At 65.0% G+C, this 23452-nt stretch overlaps 1 protein-coding gene across 4 annotated transcripts in view; it reads left to right on the top strand.

Moving 5' to 3' along the window:
- The first annotated feature begins 2222 nt into the window (after positions 1-2222).
- The window catches only part of PTP4A3 (protein tyrosine phosphatase 4A3), a 31922-nt gene continuing 10692 nt past the window's right edge, over positions 2223-23452 (top strand). The window contains exon 1 of one of the 4 annotated variants that reach the window (XM_042254021.2): positions 2223-2298. The gene's annotated coding sequence lies outside the window, so the exon portion shown is untranslated. Of the gene's footprint in view, positions 2299-11871; positions 11945-18249; positions 18312-23452 lie in introns of those variants that run through there. The other 3 variants (XM_042254024.2, XM_042254023.1, XM_042254022.1) reach the window with 3 other exon arrangements.

The raw sequence follows: 23452 nt of genomic DNA, 5'->3' as shown, positions 1-23452 counted from the left end.
TTCCCATGTAAAGGAGGTCAGTTCTGAGCCAACCCTCCTTACTGCGAAGTTGCCTGTGAATCAAGTTCAGCTCTGTCTCCCTTCTAGCCTCACCCATTCAACTCACAGTAGTGGTGCCAGCTCTGGCTTCCCCAGGGCTGAGCTTGAATCTCGGCTCTGCCTTTTTTTTTTTTGGCCATATCACGAAGCCAGGATTGAACCCTGGCTCTGACAGTGAAAGGGCCGAGTCCTGGCCACTGGGTGGTGGTGGTTTGGTCGCTTTGTCATGTCTGACTCTTGCGACCCCATGGACTGTAGCCCACCAGGCTCTTCTGTCTGTGAGATTCTCCAGGCAAGGATGCTGGAGTGGGTTGCCATTTCCTCCTCCAGGGGATCTTCCCCACCCAGGGCTTGAACCCGGGTCTCCTGCACTGCAGGCAGATTCTTTACTGACTGAGCTACCAGGGAAGCCCCCGACTACTGGACCTCCAGGGAATTCCCACAGCTCTGCCTTACTGAGCTTCAACTTCCTCACCTGCAGAATGAGGGTGGCGGTCCCTCTGCTGCAGGGTGAGGTGCGGGCTTGGCGGGACAGACGGCATAAGTGCCTTGCAAGAGGCCGGTGTTCAGCGAACATCTGGGGAGTTGAACTCTGGGATCCTCCTCCTCAGGGTCCCACACTGATGCCAGGGACATGGAAGTGAGAGAGACCCCAGCCTGGGAGCCCACAAAGGACACCATACCCAGGGCTCCACACAAAGGGCACTGGGGACAACCCCCGCCCTGAGACTTGGGACAGGAGAGGGGGAAGTGTATGAAACCTGCAGGATGCAGGTGCTCTCGTGAGGTCAAGATAAACATCAAAAGGAAAATCAATAGTTGAAATGGACCCTAAAGTCCCACAGTGCTATGGGAAATGGGCTGCCTTAGTGGGTGGCCAGCTGTCACTGCAGTGGAGGGCTCCCAGGACTTCCCAGCTGGAATACAGCCAGATGTTGCCTCTCCTGACAACATGGTCTTCCCGCTGTTCCCTGCCTGAAGGCACCACGGACAGGGAGCCCCAACTCTGCGGTTCTTATGGCAGGCCTAGACCAGCTTCTCCGGGGGACTTTCTGGCAGAGCTTGAGGCACTGTGGGGCTGAGTGAAGGGGACGTCAGCAGAGACTGAGTTCTCAGAGGAGACAACAGCTGAGAGGGACCACATGCGAAAGACAGCACCCCAGGGATGCTCTGGGGCCAAGACTTCCCAGGCAGAAAGAACAGCAAGTGCAAGGGCCCTGCGGTGGGCGGACCCTGCCCTGTGGGAGGAGCTGCACGCAGGTGTCAGGCTGTGGCAGTGATGGGGGCGGGGCGGGAGGCTAGAGGAGGGAGGCTGTGCCGGGTCAGGTGGCCCGGGCGCCGCCCTGCAGGACTCTGCAGAGAAAGATGGGCGCTCACTCTTGCCTTTCTGGGGGCCTGGGGTCCAGGTGTTGTTGTGGGTGGGTGGGTGGGTGGTAGGAGGGCATCTTCTTGGGGAATGGAGGCAGCACCAGGGTCTGCGAGGAGAGGCTGGGCATTTGACTGGGCTGCGTGTCCATGGACTGGTGTGGGGGACACGGTGGAGAGAGTGTGAGGTCCAGAGGAGACCTCCAGCCCGGTTCCACGCCCACCTCTCCTTCCCTTCTCTGTGCTGGGTCTCCTCCGTTAGTCACAACTGCTGGAGCCGTGAGCTCCAGGAAGGAAGGGCTGATCCAGAAGGGGACCTCCCACCAGTCCCCCAGGGGGCACCTTAAGATCTCCTGGGGGTCCCAGCCCGCTGCATGCATTAGGGGCAGTCTGGAGGCCTCAAGCCCCGGTCTGACCCCAAGCCTCGGGCGGGGTGACTGCTTTTCCGTGCCCCGTCTTCGCGGCAACCGGCCTGTGAGCGTGGGGCTCAGCCCCAAATGACACAGGGGAAAGTCCAGGACTCCAGAAGTTTCCTGAAAGCCTGGGACGCCGGACTCCATCTCTCGGCCTCGGCTTCACCTCGGGGTCGAGTCTACCCCGGTCCCCTAACCGCCCCGCCGTCCTGCCGCAGCCGGCTTGCTAGGGAGACCGGACAGCGCTCAAAGCCCACGGCCACGCCCCTTCTCTCCCGGGCGGGGCTCTGGGGCCCGCGCCCGCGCGCCCGCGGGTGCCCCCGGGTGGGGAGCGCTCCCATTGGGCCGCGCCGCCCACGTGACCCGGCGGGCAGGGCCTCGCGCGCCCGGAGCGGGGCCGCGCCTGCGCGCGCCGGAGGCTCGTGCACGCGCACGCGCGCCCCGAGCCCTCCGCCCGTGGAGCCGGCGCCCGGACCGCCAGGTCAGTCTCCTCGCGCCCGCCCGGGCGGGGGCGCGCGCGGTGCGGGCGCGCGGCGGGGCGCGCGGGCCGAGGGCGGGCCGCTTCCTGGGGGGCCGGGACCCCAGCGCCCCGCGGCCTCGGCGGCGCGAGTGAGGGCCCGGCGTCTGCCACGTGCAGCTCTCAGCCCGGGGTGGGGTGGGGGGCCGGCTCGGGGCGCCGCCCGCTGCTTCCCCTCCGTGGCGGGCGGTGGACGCCTGGCTGGGAGGCTTGGTCCCTGCTCCCGATCCCGGGGGCGGAAGACCCTCATCCAGAGTCCCTGTGCCCCAAGCAGCGCCGGGGATCGCGTGCCGCCCCCCAACCCCCTGTCAGTTTGCTCCTCCGCACAGTTTGGGGGCACTTGGTCTCTAGCGCCCCTGCCCGCCACGAACCCCACGGGGCTTCCCGGCCCCGCGGTTGGCGCCCAGGTTGAGCTCCAGGTGCTGGGGACCCGTGCGAGCCCCGGCTCTCAGACCGCATGGGCGCTGGTAGCCTGGCAGCGGTTCATCTGTCCAGTCAGTACCCCAGCTTAGAGCAGGTCCCAGCCTTGGCCAGGCGGCTCGGGGGCACGCTCCTGTGTTCTCCAGGGCAGCTAGCTGGTGGCCGGTGGAGTTGGGGTGGGTGGCATGTCAGCTCCATGACCGCAGAGCAGCTATCGCCCTGGGCCTGGCCTTACCCAGGTGGGGTGTGGTGACCCCACAGGCCGGACCCTGATCACGGGTCTGAGGGTGAGTGGGGTCCAGGCCAGAGGTCACAGTGTGCTGGGCATTCTGGCCCTGGGCAGCGGGCAGGCACTGTGCCTCCCCTCCTGGCTGGTGGGCTCTGTGGTCAGCCCAGCAGGTGGTGGTGAGTAGTGCCTGGGAGGTTAGCATCAGTGGAGTGTAGACTCCAGTGGGTCCTTGGTCCCAGGCTGCAGCCGTGTAGGGCTGTGGACTAGAGGGCGGTCAATGGACACAGGGTGCCTGTGGCCTTGCCTGGATGGGGACCCCACCTCTGCAGCTCTGTGTGGGCGCCTTGCCTCAGTGACCTCCTCAGATCTGTCCATGAGGTTATTAACTCTGCTTCTCAGATGAGGAAATAAAGGCCCAGAGAGGTAGAGTCATGTCCAGCCCCTCCCCAGGGCCTTTGTTTTCCCCCTTGTGAAGTGGATGCTGGTGGCCCTACCTGACAGGCTGCTGGGCAGAGTAAAGGGGGCCGGAGGTGGGCTTGGGGGTCTCTCCACAGCCACCCAGGCCTCCCTCACTGCAGGTATTCAAGAAGAGAGAATGCCCCCCACTATCCCCTCGGGGAGCTGGCCTCCACCAACAGCCCCGCAGTGCTTGCCACGCAGTCTGTGCCAGGCGCCGTGCTGGACTGAGGGGTGGCTGATGGTGCGCTGGTCTGTTGTCTGAGTGATGGTCCTTGGTGGAGCCACAAGGTGGCGTTCCCGTCTCACAGAGTCACCAACACTTGAGCGCCTACTGTGTGCTGGGCCTTGATAAGCTGTTATCAGGGCAGACCTGGCCCTGGCCCCGTGGAGCTGGCAGTCAGGTGGCAGTGCCCATGCCTGCAGGTGGCAACAGTGCCAGGAAGAAGTGGAGCTGGGCTGGGGGCTGGTGAGGGGCAGAGGGCAGCCTTAGGAGGGGCTGGCGTGGCTGTCCTGTCTTGGGCATGGTGGACCACCAAGGCCGCCTCAGGTCCCCCGCCTCACCATACGCTTCTCTCACTTGGGAGAGTGATACCAAGTGGCCGATGAGGCTGTGTATGCCCACGACGCACATGTCCAGGGGCCACGCTGCAGGCACTGAGGACCAGGGTACACATGTGGCCCTGCTCTCACGCACACGATCTTCAGGGCTGGGTGTTTGGGCGGCTGGTGGGGTGTGCTGCTGGGCTGGCTGGAGGGCGCAGGGCTTGGCCTGCTGTTTTCCCTCCATCCTGTTGTTTTCCTGGCCAGGACTCCAGGCCCGGGGGCCCTCTGAAGGCTGGAGGCTGTGAGGGCAGGTCCATTTCTCTGGAACAAGACTCTGTTCACGTCCCCAGGGCCAGAGCGTCTCCTGTCGCTGGGAGCCTGGGCGGCAGGGGTGGTGGCTCCCTTCCAGGTAATGAAGTCGAGCCTCGGAGAAGGTGGTTACTGGGGTGTGTCAGTGCCCACTGAGTGCCAGGCCCCTTCCGTCTGTCCTGGTCTGTCCCCCAGCAACGGGAAGTCGTCGTCCGCCTGCCCTACAGTGAGAGGCCAAAGTTCACTGAGCCTCTTCACTTCCCGAGGTCACAGGGGACCCAGGCAGTGGTGGTGCAGGAAGGGGAGCCCCTCTGTCCAACGCCACTTCTGACCTGGTGCTGCGAGTCCCCCTGGGTGGCTGGAAAGAGTTCCTGTTGGGAATCTGGAAGGGCCGCCCAGGCCAGGGGTGGGGGGAAGCCACGGCCAGGCCCAGGACTTGTTACAGTGACCCCCCTGTGGCCTAGTGGCCCTGGTCTGGCCTGGCTTGGGGTCTGGCCCCTCGCTGGCCTCTGTTAGGAGTGTGAGTCCCCTGCCAGCCCTCACAAGGCAGGTGGTGTGTACACTGGACGTGAGCACCAAGCCGCAGTGCCAGAGGCCTCGGCGGGCAGGGAGGCGGCTCAAGCCTTGCAGAGACCAGAGAACTCGTTTCTAGAAGGTGGTGTTCCTCCAGGATGACTGGCCGGGGGTTCTGCTGTTCTCGGCCATTGCAGCCTCCGGGAGGCACATCAGGAGGAGCTCGTCCAGTGGTCAGACCTGAGCCCCACGTGGCTCCTCCCCCTGTCTCCCCTTCTCAGGCCTCTGAGCCACGAACCCACTCTCTCTCCTGGGTCTTCCCGGCCACCGCCTTTATTGTGCACTTACTGTGTGCCTGCCCAGACCTTGGCTGAGTCCTGGATGAATCCAGGGGTGGATGTCATTGCCCTGGGTTTCCATCCTGCACCCGCAAATGAGGGGCCAAGATCAGATCTGAGGTTGTCAAGGGGGGTGGCGCCCCCAGAAGCTTGGTGCTCTGTGTGTGCACCCCCACGTCCCCCAGGCAGGAAGCAGCATGGCAGACGCGGGTAGGTGGAAGGTTGGGGCTGCCTTGTGCCCTGGTTCCATTTCCTGACTCAGATTCTGAGGGAAGGGGCGGCGGGAGCTATGGAGTGTTCTAGAGCAGGGTGGTGGGGTGGTCTCTGGTGCAAGGCGGGGCGCTGATGTGCTGGAACGGGGCTCAGCCAGGAGGTCAATGCACGAGGTTGTGGGTCTCCCCGGCACCCAGGCCTGCCTGCCTGGAGCCCTCCTTGGTTGATAACAAGTCATTAACTGTCTGGCTCTAAGCCAACTTTTCTCCTCTGGGGTCTCAGTTCCCCTCCTGTGGAAGGGGGGCTCTGACCCGCTGTCACCAGCTCTTCCATCCCCCTAGCCCCTCCTGGGAGCGGCCTGAGCCTGTTCCCATGGCCTCACTCGCCGCACAGACCCCGAAGCCGGGGCTGGCCCAGCTGGAGGAGGCGGGCGGCCCTGCCCTGTCCCCTTCCCGTGGGACTGGTGCTCCCGGCCGCTCTCCGGGCCCCGGGGCCCTCCTGTGACTCAGGCTTCCTGGAAGAGGCGTGGGAGGGCCAGAAGGATTCCCCGCCACCCCACCCGGAGCTCCGCGGCGGCCCCCTGCAGCGGGTTACCTGCTGCCGGCCCTGCGCCTGCACCCAGCCGTGCGCCTTTCTGCTGTGCCCGCTGGCCTCCCTGGGTATCGTCTGCTGAAGCTAGGGTGGCCCTCCTCCTCCTTTGCCTAGCCCAGGCCCTGCCAAGCCAAACATTCCCTCCGCTTTCATCTCCCTACGGGGTCAGCTGCTGGGCCTTCTCCTGGCCTTCACTTCTCTCTGGCTGGCTGCCCACCAGCGCATCTGCTGGGAATTGCCACGAGGAGCTCAGGGGGTGCCCGAGGGTGCCTGGGACTTCCCGCCAAGACCTTGCTGTCCCCTCCACATGGCCCTAGGGAGCCCAGAGCCATGGCCCCAGCTCTGCCAGGCTTCTGGGTGACCCTGGGCCAGCCTCTGCCTTTCCTGGGCCTCAATTTTCTTGTCTAGAGAATGGGGAGCTCGGAGTAGACCCTGGACCCCACCGCAGACTGGATGGGGGTCAAGACAAAGCTGGTGGCCTTGGCGGTTTAGCTGGAGCCACCTGAGCCAAACGACCCACTTGCAACCGTGCGTCTGCCCCATGTGACCGCCTGGCAGACTAGCCCTTTAAGTCTCCAAGGCTGCGACCTCGGAAGGGGCCGTCTGGGGGGCCTCCGTTCGCCTGTCAAGTTGTGCTCTTGGGCCTGACCCTGTGCAGGGCATGGGCAGAGAGGGCCTGGGGCCCTACCTTGACGGTACTGCCCACCCCAGGAGCTCACATCGGGGGTGGATGGAGCATCACCTCAACCGTGCTCCGTGTTAGTGTTCAGCACAGACTTGGTGGTGCTCCTCATGATGGGGCTCCTCATGAAAATTCAGACCAGCCCAGGAGGTTCATAACTGCTCCGAGCACTGGGCTGCTGGGCCTGTGCTGGATTACATAGGAACAGGCTGCTAAATAATGTGCAGTTATTCACTTGAATCTCCCTCGCCGCTGACTGCGGGCCTCTCTCCTGGTGGCACCCGGGGGCCAGGATGGACCCTTTTATGAATCAGCACCCCCGTGATAGACTCCTCTCTTCAGGTGCGCCCCTCTTGCCTTGTCACCACCAGCTTGGCTGCTGTGTAGTGGGGTAGGGGGCGCAGGCTACTGGCCCCCTACTCAGTCCTGCCTTCGTGTGCCCCTCGAGGGGCTGCCAAGCCTGCACTGGCCCCGTGGGGCATGGGAGAGGGCAGAGAGAGGTGGTCCTGACCCTGGGAGGGACCACGGGTGAACAGGAGGACCTGCAGGGGACAGCTGTCACCTTCCTGCAGCGTGCATCCCCCAGACTTTGAGGTTGTGTGGGGACGGGAAATCAGGGAGGCCTTCTGAGAGGAAATGGTATCCCACCTGGGCTTGAAGGATGTGGTCATCACAGCGGCTGGAGGGGAGCCGGGTGAGGGTGGCTCCCCGGGACTCAGGGCCTGAGTTAAGAGCATCTCCTCAGTGGCCGTCGTGAGGCTGCTATGGGCTGGAGGGGTGAGGGTCCAGGCGCGGCCTTCATCCTCTCGGTCAGCTGGGTGGCAGTGGCTGTCGCTGCCCGGTCTCCCAGAACCAAGGGCCCCGGTCCAGGGGCAGATGTGCTGTCACCGGTGCCTCCTGAGCCGGGGCTGGGCTGTCCTTGTTGAGGGGCCTGGAGCTGGACTGTCGTCCCCCCGTTTACAGATGAGGAGCCTCCAGGTGCGCGCTGAGGTGGGGGCTGACCCGCCTCTGCGCAGCCACTGACTCATCGCACCCTGGGGACCCTCTCCTCTCTGGCCTCGGTGTCCCCTGCCTCTCAGATGGGGCAGGGGTCCCTGCTTCTGCAGGCGGGCAGGCCTGATAAGGAAGGGCCGTGGTGGGCAGGAGGCCCTGCTTCTGGCCCACCGGTGGGGCCTGTCCCGCTCCGTAGATGGAGGTGCGCGTGTCGGGAGGTGTCAGAGGGGGCGTCCGGGGAGGGGGGCAGAAGGTGCTCTGCTCGGGGCGCAGCCCTCCCCTCCTCCATGGCCCCGGGGCTGGCCCGTTCCCACGCTCGCGGGCAGCCCGCAGGAAGCCATCTGGAGGCCTTGTTTACCCCTCCCCCCAGCTTCCCTGGCAGGAAGTCACCGGAAGGGCCGTCCCGAGGGGCCCCCAGGCCTGTGAGGACAGCCAGCGGCTGGGGGTCCCCGGGTGGGGTGTGGGGGGCAGGGAGCGTGGAGGACGGAGCCGGGCAGAGCCTGCAGGGCGTGCGGCCTGGAGTGCACAATGAGCTGCTCATCAGAGTGTCCAGCCGTCTGTCCACCTTGTCAGCCGCCCCTGTCCCCCACCTGTGGTCCAGTGTGGCCACAGTCCACGACGTCAAGGTCTCCACACGTGCACGACGCCGCTGCGGCCTCTGCCCTGGGTGGGCTGCGTGCGGTTAGGGGAGGTGGGGGTCCAGGGAGCTGGAGGAGGAGCCCCTAACCCAGAGGAAGACACTTGGTGCCAGCTGAGGGCCAGGGAGGAGGTGGCGAAGGGGGCAGGGAGAAGGCTGCAGGCAGTACTGGCCCCATGCTGGGGCCGAGGGGAGGCAGGAGATGGGGGGAGCACCGGCGGGGTCTGGGGGTGTGGATGGTGAGGGTAGGGGTGACTGTGCCTTGCCGACCCTTTCTCTCTCCCCTCACGGCCCCTCCAGCCTTCCCCAGGGCCCCCACGAGACACCCCCAGCCCCAGATCGGCCTGCAGGTCTGGACGTGGCTGGGGCAGGATTGGGGCCTGGGCTCCCGCCGCTCGGGACATGCCCAGCTGCCCCAGCCTTTGCCGCGACCCCAATGCCCACTGACTGGCCCGAGTGTGGCCGGCCGGGCCTGGGCCCTGTTCCCACGGACACTGCCAGGCCTGCCCGGCTTCAGGACGGACGCTGGCCCTTTGCGTCCTGTGTTCTTGGCTGCCTTGCTCCTGCCTGGCCTCCTGTTTTCAGAAGGACCCTGGTGGGCTCGGGGTCAGACGCCCCTGTCTGGCCAGCCCTGGGGAGGCGAGGGGGCATCCTCGCCGGGCCTCCTGCTCTGCTCCCGCCCCCTCTTCCCCGTCTCCCGCCTTTGGCTCCCCGTCCTTCCCCCTCACCCCCCTCCCAGTGAAAGGCTCTGGCCCCGGGTCCTTGTGGGCACAGGCTCCCAGAGAGGGGGCTGGGGTTTCAGGGCCTGGGTGAGCGCGTCGTGCCCTGCCCCCACTTCCCACCCCGAGGAAGTGAGCGTGAGAACCAGGGCTTCGGGTGATCTGGGATGCCGGACCCGCTGCCGGGAGGCGTGGCCACCAGCCAGCCCTGGGCCAGGGCGCATGGTCCAGGGGCACCCATGGGCCTAGGACAGGCAGCCTCGGGCCTGGCCCAGGAGGGTCCCTGACCCTTCTTCCCAAGCACCTACTTCATGCCAGGCCTGCTAGTCTGTGTCCCAGCCTTGCAGCCGCCCTGGGGGTGTGGGTACCTCCCAGAGGTGGAGTGTGGCTGACCCAGGTCTGAGCAGTGCTGGCCTTGCCCCACTGCCTTGGAACGAGACACTGAGTGCAGCAGAACGCGGGGTGCTCTCTTTAAGAGACATTGGGAGGCGGCAGAGGCTGAGGCTGGGTTCTCCGGTGCTCGTCGAGAGGTTTCTGAAATGGGAGAAGCCTTGAGGGGTGCTAGGGAACACTGAGCCGAGGACCCCCAGACTGTGTCTTCCTGGATGCGGTGTGCTCTGTGATGGCCTGTGAAGCGGGGCTCCACGGCCCTGCCCTTCGGTGAGGGGCCTGGGTGGAAGCTGGGTCAGAGATGGGGGCTTCCCAGTGTGTTGGGGGTCCAGCTGAGACCGGGGCTCCTCGGCAGCTGAGGGCCTCTCTTCTTTTGCCGTTGCTAGAGCTGTGCTCTGGGGGTGTCTGGCCTCCAGGGTCATCCCCGGGCTGCTGTGGCCGAACTCACTGTCATGCGAGGAACTGAGCTTTGCTCCCCGAGAGTGCCCTGGGGTCCGTAGCACAGCCAGGGCCCCTGTAGGAGCTCAGTGAGAGCTTGTGAGCAGGTGAGCAGGCTTCCAAGGAGGTGGGACTTGCAAAGGTGCAGGAGGGCCAGGAGGGAGTCCTGGGGCGGTGGCACCCGCAGGCAGAGGCCTGGTGGTGGTGCAGGATGGTGCGGGGACAGACTCACCGTGGGCGCAGAGAGCCAGAGGCAGGGTCTGGGGGTGTGATTCAGTAATAGCAGGAGGGCAGTCCTCGAGGGCTCAGGTAAAGAATCCACCTGCAGTGCAGGCGACAGGAGACGAGGTTGGATCCCCGGGTCGGGAAAATCCCCTGGAGAAGGAGGTGGCAACCACTCCAGTATTCTTGCCTGGAGAATCCCATGGACAGAGGAGGCTGGTGGGCTACAGTCCGTGGGGCTGCAGAGAGTCGCCTCTATGCAGCACACAGGTGAGGCCGGAGAAGAGGAGGAAGGAAGCGGCGGGGGGCCTTCCTTCCAGCCGTAAGCATGCCGTGTTTCCCTCGGCGTGATTCGGCCGAGGCGGACAGGACTGATTCAGCTTTCACCACGTAGGGAGTAGGGGTGGCGTGGGGGCCCTGGGATGCCAGCGGGGGACTGGCTCTGGGTAGATGCTCCCCAGTCCTGGTCACCCCAGGTGGCTTCAGTTACCTGGGCCCAGGTGCTGCCAGCTCAGCGCCCGTGGCAGTCCTCTCGCCCCCGGCCGGGGATTCTGGGGAGTTTCCACTGCCTCACCCTCACCTCGCGCTTGACTCTGTGACTTGCCTGGATCTGGGATCGCAGAGACCCCCTCATCCCTCTGGCGACTCCGAGGACCAGTGCCCACCTCAAGCCCACCCGCCCTGGGGACCCTGCCCTTGCCTGCCTTGAGGCCTCTGCTCAGGCCGTGCCCTCCGCCCAGACGCCAGCCCCCGTTTGCCCGGTTGGATCTCTTAAGGCAGAAGGGGGTCGGCGTGCCCTTCTGTGACTGCTGGGTGCTGTCCAGCTCTCTTGGGACGTCTGTACCTGCCCTGGATGTGGGGGAGTCTCAGGGACGTGCCGCTTTGTCTGGCACGGATGGTGGCATTGCCCTGTCGAACAGCTCCCGTCTCTCTCCTCCTCTCTGGTTTTAGCACTTGGAATCGAGGGATTCTCCTCTGAACCAGCACTGCCGCCTGCCAGTCCCATCACAGATGGAATAGATCTTAGACCCGTGGTCACTACTTGTCTGACAATTATGTTTTTAACTTCTAAAAAGGCTTTGACCGACCTTCCCCTTCCTTGAAGGCCAGCCCTGTCCTGCCTGGACCCTGGAGGCCCCTTCCCTCCCGGCCAGCTGCTGGGGCCTCTGTCCCCCCAGGACCTGGGCAGCCTGGTGGGCCTGGGAAGGAGCTGACCAGGCGCTGCCACGTGTGGCCCCCGTGTCACCCGGACCCTCCCGTGCAGCCCTGCTCCTGGCAACGTGCTGCAGCTCAGTCCCCATGGGTGAAGTGAGACCAGACCTGGAAACGACCCACATGTCCTCTCTCCACACTGCGGACGTCACTCAGCGTCCTGATCTACCTGACAGTGTGGGTGAGCCTGGGAGGCGTTATCCGGAGTGAAGGGACCCCGATGTGAAGGACCACACGTGATTTACTCCGTTTGTGTAAAACGTCCAGAACAGGCAAATCCACTGAGACAGAGAGCAGATTCACCGTTGCCAAGGCCTGGGGCAGGGGGATGGGCAGTGCCTGCTGACAGGCGTGGGGTACCTTTAGGGCGTGATGGAAATGTTCTGGAATTGGTGGTGGTGATGACTACACGACACTGTGAGTGTACTAAAAAAAACACCGAAGCGTGCACTTTCAGATAGCTAAAAGGGGGAACATCACGTTAGGTGAATTTTATCTCCATTAAAAAAAAAAAAATTTAAACAGCTCCCCTGCCCTACACAGCCTGGCTTGAGCAGGCTCACAGTTAGTCTGGCAAATAGGATTAACCCGGCTCTGGCCCAGGGCTCCAGCAGGCAGGGGCTCGGTCCACTCTTGCAGGAGAAAGTGAAGCAGCACCTGCTCGCTGTCGGGACGCCGGGCCCAGCAGGTGCGGGAGCACAGGTAGGCATCCTTGCCCCTGGTCTGCGTGGATAGGGGACTGATGGCCTTGGGGCAGGTCGATACCTGCACACAAAGGCCCCTCCCCTGCTCTGGGACCCCTATCCCCCTGCGGCGTGGGGCCTGTGTTCTCTGTTTGGGATCTGTTGGTGCCTCCCCCGCTTTGGTCCCAGAGCCCAGGCGGCAGGGTGCCCCAGGGGCCTGGGCACAGAGCTGGGCGGGCACTTGGGCAGCCCCTGTTGTGCTCTGCCCCCCAGGTCCCCGCAGGGGCTCAGCGTCGCCAAGGGGTCAGATGGAGCAAAGAGGGCGCCCGCTTGGTGGCCTCTGAAGTGTGTCCCCTGCCTGGTCTGTCCCTGCCCATATTTTTCTTTTTACGTCGGCCTTGCTGGGTCTGGTGAGGAGGGGCTGCCTGGCACTCACGCCCATCTGGCCCTGGGCGTTTTTACTGAATTGGAGTCTAATTGATTTACTGTGTTGCGTTAATTTTTTCTGTACAGCCAAGTGGCTCTTATACGTATGTATATACTCTTTAGTCACTTGGGCATGTCCGACTCTGCAACCCTGTGGACTGTAGTCCGCAAGGCTCCTCTGTCCGTGGAAGTCTCCAGGCCAGAATACTGGAGTGGGTAGCCGTTCCGTTCTCCAGGGGATCGTCCCAACCCAGCGATCGAAGCTGGGTCTCTTACATTGCAAGCAGATTCTTTACCCACTGAGCCACAAGGGAAGCCTGCTGCATCCGTATTCTTTTTCACGTTCTTTTGCTTTATGGTTTAGCACGGGATATTGAGTAGAGTTCCCTGTGCTGTACAGCAGGACCTGCTTGTCTGACTTTGGGCATCCGTGCCCGGCCTGGAGAAGGTGTCGCCAGGGGCCTCCCGGCCTCCAAGGTGCTGGCCGGCAGCGTCCCCTCCCAGTCCTGGCCTGGCTCTCGGGAGGAGGCCTGTGGGCTGCTGCTTCCTCTGACCGTGGGAATGGCTGGCATGATGCTGCCAGGTGGAGACAAGCCCCTGGGCCCTGGGGGCGACCCTCAGGCCAGCTCCCCCAGCCTCTGCCCCCAGCCCCTCCCAGAGGCTGTGGAGCTGTGCTGTGCGGTCCAGGGAGAGGGGCTGAAGTCAGCCGCTGGGCAGGGAGGGATGGGGTAGCTGAGGCTGCCCGCTGGCCCGCAGCCATGCCCAGAGCCCCTCAAGGGAGCTGGGGCCCGGTGCAGACCCCAAGCTGGAAGGCACCTCAGCCCCGCAGGAGGCTCAGCCCTGGAGAGGAGGGTTTCCCACGGGTCCTCTGTCCCCATGGGTCCCCGCTCCCTCCCTGGGAGCTGAGCAGGTGCTTAAGCTGGGGGTGCAGGCGCCCAGGTCCTGACACCCGGCTGCCCCGGACATGCGGTGCTGGCCTCTGCTGCCTTCTGTCTGGGGAAGCCGCGCTGCTGGGGTTGGTGGGGCTGTGGCGGGGGCGCTGAGCTCCCCGCGGCTGGGGCCTTCCAGCTGCCCTCCCGGGCTGGGCGTCTGGGCCGTTCTCGTGGAAGGGGACCCCTGCATCCAGGAGCTAATCCTGCCACCCTCGGGTCACTGTCGCCGTGGCATGGCCCAGGTGGGGACACGGGGGCGGGGAGGAGTGCGTGCTCGGCCCTCGCCCTGCTGCGATGGCCACGCAGTGACTGCCAGCGTGGCCTGCCCGCTGCACCCCTCAAAGCCCTGCCCGCAGTCTTCATCGTCCGTCCTCACAGATGGGGCCCAGGCTCAGAGAGATGCTCCCAGACACACAGGCGAGCAGGAGGGGGGACCAGGCCTAGGGGCTCTCAGACCCTCGCGGCTGGGGCCCTCCTCTGGCCTAGCCTGCTGTTGCCGAGGTGGGTTCTGGGAGGCGCCTCGTTGCTAGTGCCTGGCTTCAGAAACATTCTGGAAATGCGCTGCTGACTGCCCGCCTCCAGATTGCCGTGTGTGTAGAGAAATGAGGGCTCCGAGTCACCCTGCAGGAAGAAGTCCTCTCAAGTGTCCAATAAACCACTGGGAGGATCAGGACGCTGAATGTGGACCCTCCAGGGGATCCCAGAGTCCTCTCAGAGCCCCCGTGGGTGCCCAGCACAGTGGGAGCATCCAGGGACTCAGGCAAGGCTGCTCGGGAGGGGAGCTTCCTTCCAGACCCAGGAGAACAGCCAGCAGCAGCTCCATGTGGAATGAGCTTCCAGTGAACCCGTTTCACAGATGAACAAACTGAGGCAAAGCAAGGCTGAGAGATGTGCCCAGTGGCACACAGCTTGCAGTGGGGAAGCCAGGGTGGGAACCGGCGCAGGCTCCCAAGCTTGTGCTCTGCCGGGAGGGGCAGACTCTGTGGACAGAAGCCTGGGTCTGGGGTGATGAAAGGGAACCGTTCCCTTCCCCTTGGCCCACGGAGAACATGCCTGGCCTGGGGGTTCGAGTGAGGCTGCACCTCAGCGTCTCACGTCCTCTCTGGGCCCCAGGTTCCCATCAGTCAGACGATCATTGGCACCCGCAAAGTTATGGGGGTGGTGGTGTTGACCCGCATGAGGCAGGCGGAGCCCCAGGCTGGAGGCTGTGTGTGACGAGGCGTTCCTGGGGTTGTGGCCCAGCAGGGCAGGGGGTGCCCGTGTGGGCACAGGGGGTTCCAGCCACAGTCAAAGCCTCCCCTGTGCACTTAGGGTTGGAGCTGCTGGAGAGCAGAGAGCAGAACCCCCACATGCTGCGGGAGGCTATGGTTCTTTGTGAGGCCAAGGGCCCAGCACAGGGATTTGTGGCCAAGAAGGCCCGGAACTGCCCAATGAGACCAGCGTGACCCTGACATGCTGATGATGCCAGTGGGCTTTTTGGAAGGGGACAGCGTGGGGTCCCCCGGCAGGACCCCTGCCCCAGGTAGAGGCCGCACATCCTGTGGCTGGGCCCTGCTTTGGCTGTCCCCTTGCACCGGCTCTTTGGGGGCACTGGGGGGCTGCGTCTCGCTGCCAGGCCGGCCCAGAAATAGCCATGACCTTCTGCACCCAGCTTGGCAGCGCCCGGGCTGAGAGGCCTACGTGCGCCCGGCCGAGTCCTTGCAGGGTGGCTGGGCTGGTTATTTTGGACGTGGCCTCCGAGGCCAGGTCAGCGCTCTTTCCCGCGGTTCCTGCAGGCCCCTCTGACGTGCGTCCACCAGGGCCTTGGCCAAGGGCCCCGGCCACCTCCATGATCTCGCGCCCCCTTCCTGCCTGCCTGACCCCCAGTGGCCTTGCGCTCTGGGCACATGGTGGGGGTGGAGTGGGGGAACTGGGCAGGCTCCGGGTGACGGGGCCTCCTGGAGCCCCAAAGTCTGCTGAGGTTGGGCCTCAGGTTCCTCTCCGGGGTTGGAGGAGAAAATACACAGACGTGTCCACCCTGGGCTGGCCAGGAATGCTGGCTCAGCCCCTCAGAGCTGCCCTGAGAGGCCTGAGCCTCGGTTTCCTAATCCAGATGATGGGGGGCTGGGTGCCTTCCAGCGCCAGTTTGGGGTTGAATGTGGGGAGGTCCCCGTGACAAGGGCCCCGTGTGGGGCCAGGACGTGGAAGGGGCCTCCGGCCTTCTCCTCCTTTATGGGGCTGGACCCTGGGCCCAGGGTTGGGACGTGCATGGGAGGTAAGAGGAGGGGTGAGCTGGGCAGTGGCTGAGGGTGGCCTGGGGGTGCTGGGGGGCCCATGGACCTGGGTTCAGCTGGGCTGCAGTCTCCTGTCTAGTGAGCCAGGCAGGGGGTCCTGCTCTGGCCAGGCTCCTGGGTGTGGGGGTGGACCGAAGTGACCATCACACCCTGATGCTCCAAGATCCACTCGGCCCTGGGCCCCCAAGGTCCCTGGCACGCTGCTGCCAGGGTCCTGAAGGAGGAGGGGCTGGCTCAGCTCCCGACCTCCCTGGTGGGTGCAGAGGGTTCAGGTGGGCACAGGGGACTGGCGGCCCTGCCTGAGGGTGCTGGGGGGAGCCGACCCTGCTCCCCCTCAGGAGGGGGAGTGCCTGCTGGGTGCTGGCTGCTTCTCAGAGCCCCTCTCCTCTGCTCAGACTCTCCTGCCCACCCTCAGGAACCCTGTCCCCTCACTGTCCCCAGGAGTTAGCCATAGCCCCTTCTCCATGGAGAGGGGGTGGGGGCCATCGCCCAGCTTGATCAGGATCCATCCCGCAGGGTGGGCTTTGCTGGAACCCAGTCGTGTGCGCACTCCGCCCCCGCCCGGCAGGCCGCCTGGCTGCTCTGTGGGTTCTGTGCGGTTCTGTTTTCTCATCCTGCGCCTGGCTGCTGGCTCAGAAGGCCCAGAGAGGGGAGGAGATGGGCCCAGGGCACCCAGCAGCCAGCGGAGGAGGACTTCTGCGCCATGGGCACTCGTGCAGGCCTTGTCCCCTTGCCGGCTGAGGACCCCTGTGGGGTCTCCAGCTGATCCTGGCGGGCAAAGGGCAGCCTTCTCTTGGGCAGTGATGCCTGTTAGGCCACATGGACCGTCTGTGAGGCCCCGTCTCCCACCCACGTTCTCTGAGGCCCCAGCGTGGGAGCCCAGAGGTCCCTCTGCTTGTTGAGGGTCCCAGCGATGTGCTCGTGAAATAGGAGGGGCTGGGGCTCTGCCTGGGGAGCGCTTAGCTCTCGGGAGGCCAGGATCAGGGGCCTCCTCGGGGCCTCCGTGTTCCTGGCAGGGGCTTGCGCTGGTGGGGGGGCAGCGTAAGGGCCTCTCAGGGGCCATTGGTGTCAAGTGGATCCGTGAAACTCCATGCCCTTCCCGGAGTCAGGCCCATTCTGGGCATCGGCCTTTAGGGGCCTTGGAGACAGGGTGGCATGGTGCCAGGAGTCGGTGCCAGCCCCACGGGGCCCAGGAGGAGTATGCCAGGGCTGTGGGTGCTGGTCTAACTCCAAGCGCAGGGCAGGCTTGAAGTTCCGTTCCTCCTGTCTAGAATCCCAGCGTGATGGGCTCTGCATCCCTGATAACCAGACCCCACCCCTGCCGGGGCTGGGGGGGCTCTCCCAGCAGAGAGCCTGGGGGCCTGGCAGGACCTACAGAACACTGCTCCCAGCCGCCCAGATCAGCCCAGCTGCCTGTGTGAATACAGATGTCAAGGTCCCCGGCGGGTGGGAGGCCTGGGCCCAGAACGGTAGACACCCCATGTCTGTGTGGGGGACCCAGGCAGCGTCGGGCCAGAGGGCTGGGGGATTGCTGAAGAGGGCTTTGGGGGTTGGCCGAGGCACTGGGTAGTCACGATGGGCTGAACCTGGGTGACAGGCCCTTGGGGAAGGGCCTCCGTCTGGGGTGGTGGCTGGTGGGGACCAGCGGGGACCTAGCGATGGGGCAGGGAGGGGGAGGTTACGGGCGGCCGAATGTGGGGCAGAGGGTAGGAACTGCCCCCGTTGTGCACCGGGAGGGGTGCAAGCAGAGCATGGCCTCCCTCTGCCCCCAAGTACAGGCCTGGGGGCTGGGTGAGCCTGAAATACACACCCCACCCCAGCCCTGTGGGTTCCACCCCTCCTGATGTCACCAAGACTGGGGCAACATCCTGGTGGGGGAGGGGCGAGTGACCCTGACCCTGGGAAGCAGGAACAGCCCTTCCCCCACGGCGGGGGTTCCCACTTCCTTAGTGCTTTTGCAGCCGGCCCCAGGCCTGGGTGGGTGGGCTAGCCTGCCTGTTGGCTTTCTCCCCCCTTCCTTGTGGAGGAAACAGGACGACAGGAGGAGCTGAGCACTGAGCTCAGAGGGGGGCTCTGGGCAAACCTGGCTGCCCCCTGAGTAGGCTCGGGGGTTCCTGGGGAACTTCTTAGGTGGGGGGCAGACTGCAGAGGGCTGGGCTGTTTCTCTGGAGGTGCAGTGAGCTCCCCTCTGCAAGGAAAGGGCCCTGGGAGCCCCTTTCCAGCCCACAGCAGGCAGTGAGGAGGCAGGCCAAAGACCTGGGAAGCCCCCAGGCTGTGTCTCAGAGAGCCCACCCTGCCAGCCGCAGGCCCAGGCTGGGCCTCTGACCCCTCCCCAGTGCTCTGCTGCCACCCACCTGCCCCGCCTGTCTCCTTCAGCTCTGCCTGCCAGCGGTTACAGTGCCCTGGGGACTGTCCTGCCCCCAGTGGGCCCCAGAGCCTGGCCCACGGGGGAGGGGCTCTCCTGCCCTCTTCCCGAGACTGGGGTGCCCGCCGTGAACTCCGACTTGTGTCCTGTCACCCACCCCCACCGCCCTGCTTGGCCGCCGGGACTGCCCTGGGAGCCCGGATCCTTCCGGGGCTGCCCCTGCCTGAGCCCCCGCCTCCTGGGCCGGCGGGCGGTCCCAGGGCCTTTGACGTGGGGAGGGCGGGAGGCCAGGCCTGGGATAAAGCTGGGCTGGGGGCGCGGCCTCTGCAGGCCTCCAGGACTCAGGACGCGGGACAGCGAGTGAGTGTCTGGGGCTCCCGGCAGGCTCAGGTGGGTGGGGCCTGGGATGTGGGCACTGTGGGGGCAGAGCCCAAGAGACCACGGGCCTCTCGGTCCCCAGGCCTTCCTGCTCATGCTTATGGCTCAGTGGGGAGCCTCAGTGGTTTCCTCCGTCCAATGGGGCGAAGGGGCCTTGTCCTTCCAGGCCCTGTGATATTGCTGTGCGCCCTGGGCCTCCGGGGCGTGGCACCCCTGCCTCAGTGGTACAGGGTGAGGGTGAGTGGGACCGCTGGTCACACAGTTGGCAAAGAGACAGGGTCACAGTGCAGAGCAAGGCCCCAGGGCCAGTGAGGGGGTGTACAGCCTGGTTCTTCTGCCCCTTGAGTAGTGATCGAGACCCCCTGCACCCGTGTCCTCTCTTGTTAGACGAGGGTCACGACACAGTGACCACATGGTTGGTCAGGTGTCACCATGCTGGGGCGTGAAAGGAGGCGGCAGTCCTTGCCAGCCGGGGTGAGGGGGGCTGTCTGGGGTCTCCCGGTCAGCAGGTGCCCTAGGGGGTGCTCTGGGGCTGGCGACAGCCTGACCCACGTGCGTCTGTGGTTGGTGTGGCTGTTAATGCAGATTGGGACTCTGAGCCTCACAGTGATCAGCTGGGCCTTGTCCAGCCCCCTTGTACCAAACAGATCAGGGAGGCGGAACCCCCAGCCCGGAAGTGAGGACCTCCTGGCCTTCGACTCCAGCTATCTTACGGCTTCCTCAGAACGCAGGTTCTCGACAGGCGGTAACTACCGTCGTTAATGTTTACTGTTGATGAGTGGCAGCTTAGACTGTCAGCCCTTATTACCTTGGGTTTTAATAACCCCCTGAGGGGTTGGTGCTAATTGTGTTGAGCCCGAGAGCTGCTGGGCTCTGAGTTGAGGACGCAGAGCTGCTGATGCTGATGCTTGCTGCTGGGCCACTGCTACGGTTGCACTGAAGGCCTTGTCTGTGTTAGCATGCCCCTGGGCCCAGGCTCCCAACCGTGAGGTTTCCAAGACTCACTGGGGCGAAGAGAAGGAACCCATGTCTCAGCTCTGCTCTGTGTCTCTGTCTGGCCTCCGTGTGGAACGGGGCACGCAGTCTTCCTCAGATGGGGGGTGTGTAGGGTGAAGGCGAGGGCGATGGTGGTGGTGGAAACGTCCTGGACTGGCAAGCAGTGCGAGACAGGGCGTGCTGTTCTTGCGGGGCTCAAGGGGGTCTGGCGTGTCCCCTCTTGGGGACCTGTGCCGTGCGTGTGCGTCCTGAGTCTCTGTGCAAAGGCCACGCCCGCTGGGAGGCCTCGTGTCCCCCACCCCACCAGCGTCCTTTCTGTCTAACTCAGTCCACTGCCTGGCTGTGTGTCCTGCCACCGACCCCCACCCCACCTGGGGTTGTGGAGGTTTGCTCACTCTTGACCCACCAGTGTCCACCCCCGGAGGCCAGGGGGCAGCTGTAGGGGGGTGGTGCTCCCCCGGTGTAAGCCAGGGGAGGGGCGGCTGGGCCGTTGGCCTGTGTGGTCCAGGTGGGACCTGGTAGCCCAGTGACAGGTGGCACTGTGAAAATGCCACATTCTAACCCTGCAGGTGACAGCCTGGGAAACTGAGGCACTGGGGGAGTGAGGTCTCTTTGCAGTGACCCCAGGCTCAGTAATGCCACCTGCACGGGTTTGGGGGGGCACTCCCAGCCCCTCTGGGCAGCCACAGTATTATCCAGCCCACCTGTGCCGGGCAGTCTGGGAGGTGGCTTCTCAGGGTGGGGGTTGGGGTGCAGAGGGGTGGCCAGATGCCCCATCGGGGTGGCGGTGGGGCAGGACAGGGCAGGGCAGGCTTTTTGCATCTACTGGTGACTTCTTCCCTTGTGTTCCCAAGCTCAGCCTAGCACGCAGCAGTGGAGGAAGATGCTCAGTGGACATTTGTGAATTGGGAGAATGAATGATGAACGGGTGCTGGCTCCCCTGTCCCCCTTGGAGGAGTCCTGAGGTCCCGGGTGGGAGCAGGGGAGGCTGCAGGCAGGACCCGGGCACCAGACTGGGCTCAGAGCCATGGCTGAGGCCTCAGGTTGGGGAGGGGGTCCTGGTCAGCGACGGGCAAACGGTGGGGCATCGGGCAGAGGCAGGCAGCCCCAGAGCACAGCCCCCCGCGTGCGGGCCCCTGGGATGAGCTGCGGCCAGGTGTCCCCGTGTGGCGGCACAGGCAGAATGCCTGGGCAGCTGGAGCCGCCTCTTCCACGCGCCACTGACCCTGCACGTGCCCCCACCGTGGGCCCCCAGCAGGAAGCGCTGACCAGCATGCGGGAGAGGGGCTGGCTCCGGTGGGGGCCCACGCTGTGGTGGGCAGAGGTGACACCTGCAGGGCTCCTGGCAGCCCTGCCTCTCCTGCTGCCCTGTCCCCTCGTCGGAGCTGCTGCCTGCTGGCCACAGAGGCCCCGTTTTCCAGCCATTAGTGCCCATGGGCCCTTGTCCCGGCCGGGCAGGGCTTGTCATACCTTTTTCCAATGAGGAGCAGGGGCCCCAGGGGTGGGTGGTCCCAGACAGCGTCAGGCTCAACCCCAGATCCCGTGGGCATGTCGGCCCTCTGCCTGTCCTCTGCCCTCTCCTCTCGCACTGCGCCCTTCAGGGGAGGCCCCAGGCCCCGAAAGGTGAGGCCAGGCCAGCTGAGGCCAAGGTGGGGAGGGCCAGGGCCCCGGGAGCCCAGCTGTGGGGAGGCCAAACCCCTCACCTGGGTGCCTGCCTGGTGGTGCCATTGAGACCAGGGAGGCTTTGGGTGGGCCTGGTGGACTCGGGGTGGCCACGGGGTTCAGAAGACCCGAGGTGCCTGGTCTGGCTCACCTGGCTGCCTGCCCTGTGCCCACCACTGGTGACGGCCAGGCCAGGGCCCAGCAGCCTCGCCCACACCCACCTGCCTGCTCCTGAGTCCACAGTGGCACTGCGGCCTGCCCGGGCCATGCTGGGGGCTGATGGCATGTGGGTGCCGGCCACTTGGGTTGGCAAGCGTGCACCAAGTCCGTGAGGCACTGTTAAACCCGGTGTGATGAGGGCGGCCCTGTGCAGCGTCTGGGGGCAGTGTGTTTGCAGCCCTCTTCTTATCCCCAGATCCTGGCAGAGAACAGGTGCCTTCCCCGGGTGGAAACTCAAGCCTGCTCCTAACAGCTCTGCTTCCAGGTCAGAGCCTGGGCACCTCTTGACTGGCTTGGAGCTGGCACCACTGGAAAGTGGCTTCCCTTCCTGGCAGTGTCACCACTTACCGAGAAGGTCTCAAGCTCTGGAGAGAGCAAGGGACAGCGCCAGGTCGCACAGTCGGGGCAGCTGGTTGAGCCCTGATGATGAGCTTCCAGATATGAGCTGCATGCCTGTCGCCCTCCCTAGCCAGTTCTTCCAGGAAGCCTCCCCTGACCACCCGATCCTCCAATTCTGCCCTCCACAGCACCTACTCTGCAGGGTGCCTCCTGCTGGGGCCCATCCAGGAGGCCCTAGAAGGAGTGGATGCATAACTCGGGGAGCTGCCCAGCATGGAAGGTGACGCCAAAGAGCAGCGAGCCCCCCACCCCCCCACCCCCTGTCACCAGAGGTGTGCAAGCTGGTGATGAGACGGCGTGGGTGACCTCTGAGGTTCCTCTGGACTTCAGGGGCTGCGATCCCGTGATGGTTTCTGGATGGTGCCCAGATCTGGAGCTCTGCCCAGGACGTTGGGTCATCTGTTCCTTCCACAACAAGTGGGGGGCCTCCTAGTGCCAGGCCCTGTGCAGAGGAGGCGGGTGGAGTTGAGCCCCTCCTTTAGGACACACGTTCCCCGGGGGGTGGGGAAACTGCTCTGAAGGGCCTGTGGCTGCAGAGAGGGCAGGCAGCTGAACTTGGTCAGTGAGGGGGCCGGACCCTCGGTGCTGTGGGCACAGGAGCAGAGGGCTCTGGGGAGACTCCCCAGGGGTGGGTGTGGGCTCGGCCTGTTGGGTCCCCTCCCCGCCCCCAAGCAGCAAGTGGACTTGGGATTGTCTGGGAGGATTCCAGGAATGGCTCCTGCCCTGATAAAAATAGACTTCTCCGAAGGGCTTGGGATGATGCCAGGCCAGCAGGTGCCCCCCAGGCCTGGCCAGAGCGGGTACCCCCAGTGACGGGGGGGACAGGGGTGCTAGTTTGCGGCCTCAGCAGCCTGGTGGGCTCTGGGTCCTGGGTGCAGGTCCACAAAGCTGATGGGACCTCTTAGCTTGTATGGATGGGGATGCAGCGTGACGTGGCAGGAGAGCAGCTTGCCCAGGGGTCCTCTCTCCAGAGGGTGAGGGTCTCCGGAGGTCAGCAAAACTCAGCTCGACTTTGGTTCTTCTGCTTGTCGGCTGTGTGACTCGGGCTGAGTCCCTCGACCCCTCTGAGCTGCTATTTTATTAATACAGTGTGGCCGATGGGCTCTACTCATGGCGTGCAGCACCCACCACGGTGTCTGAGGGGACAGACGCTCAGAAAGCTGTCCAGATGGGATACTGGTGGGGCCCTGAGGGCCCAGAGCTGGCCTGTAGGAAGAGGCTGCTGGAAGCTGGGACCTAAGAGCACTGGAATGGGCGTCCTGGGCTGAGCCCACCTTGGTTCTGGGTGGAGGAGCCCTTGCCCGGGGGCTCCTGAGCTGGTGGCAGGGACCTGGCTTGGCTGGGGCGGGGCTCCGGCTCGCCTTTCTGCTCTGCACACGGCTGTCCTCTCCTCGCCTCTGCCTGCTCGCCTGGCAGGGGTGGGGGAGTGTGGGTCCCTGGGCCTGGCTGACACTCTGGGTATGTGTGTGGGGAGAGCCTGGGACCCGGCCCTGCTCTGGGCTGGGCCCCCGGCCAGTTCCTCCCACCCCGCCCCTGCGGCGCTGACCGATGATTGCAGGGGCCAGGCTGGCTGGCTGGGAGCTGGGCTCAGAGCCGGGTTCCCAGCGAGGCAGGGCCTCTGGGGACCCTGTGTGCTGGGGGCTCTACCCACCCTGCTCCACCCCCTTCCGTGGGCTCCTGAGCTGGCCGGGGCAGGTACACGGTTGCCTGCGGTGCGCAGCTGTGCGCTCTCAGGGCTCACAGTCTGGGGAGCGCGTGTGTTCCTGAGCTGGTGTTTCCAGGAGGTGAAGCCAGCACCCTGCTGGGGGTTCAGGCCTGGGCCCAGGGGAGGGTTTCCCATCACAGAGGGCCTCCTGGGGAGGGGGCGTCTGCACTGA

Source organism: Ovis aries, chromosome 9 (genome assembly GCF_016772045.2).
Source record: "Ovis aries strain OAR_USU_Benz2616 breed Rambouillet chromosome 9, ARS-UI_Ramb_v3.0, whole genome shotgun sequence".
Classification (NCBI taxonomy): domain Eukaryota; kingdom Metazoa; phylum Chordata; class Mammalia; order Artiodactyla; family Bovidae; genus Ovis; species Ovis aries.
The sequence above is the reverse complement of the archived record's forward strand: the minus strand, read 5'-3'. Positions and strand labels throughout refer to the sequence as shown.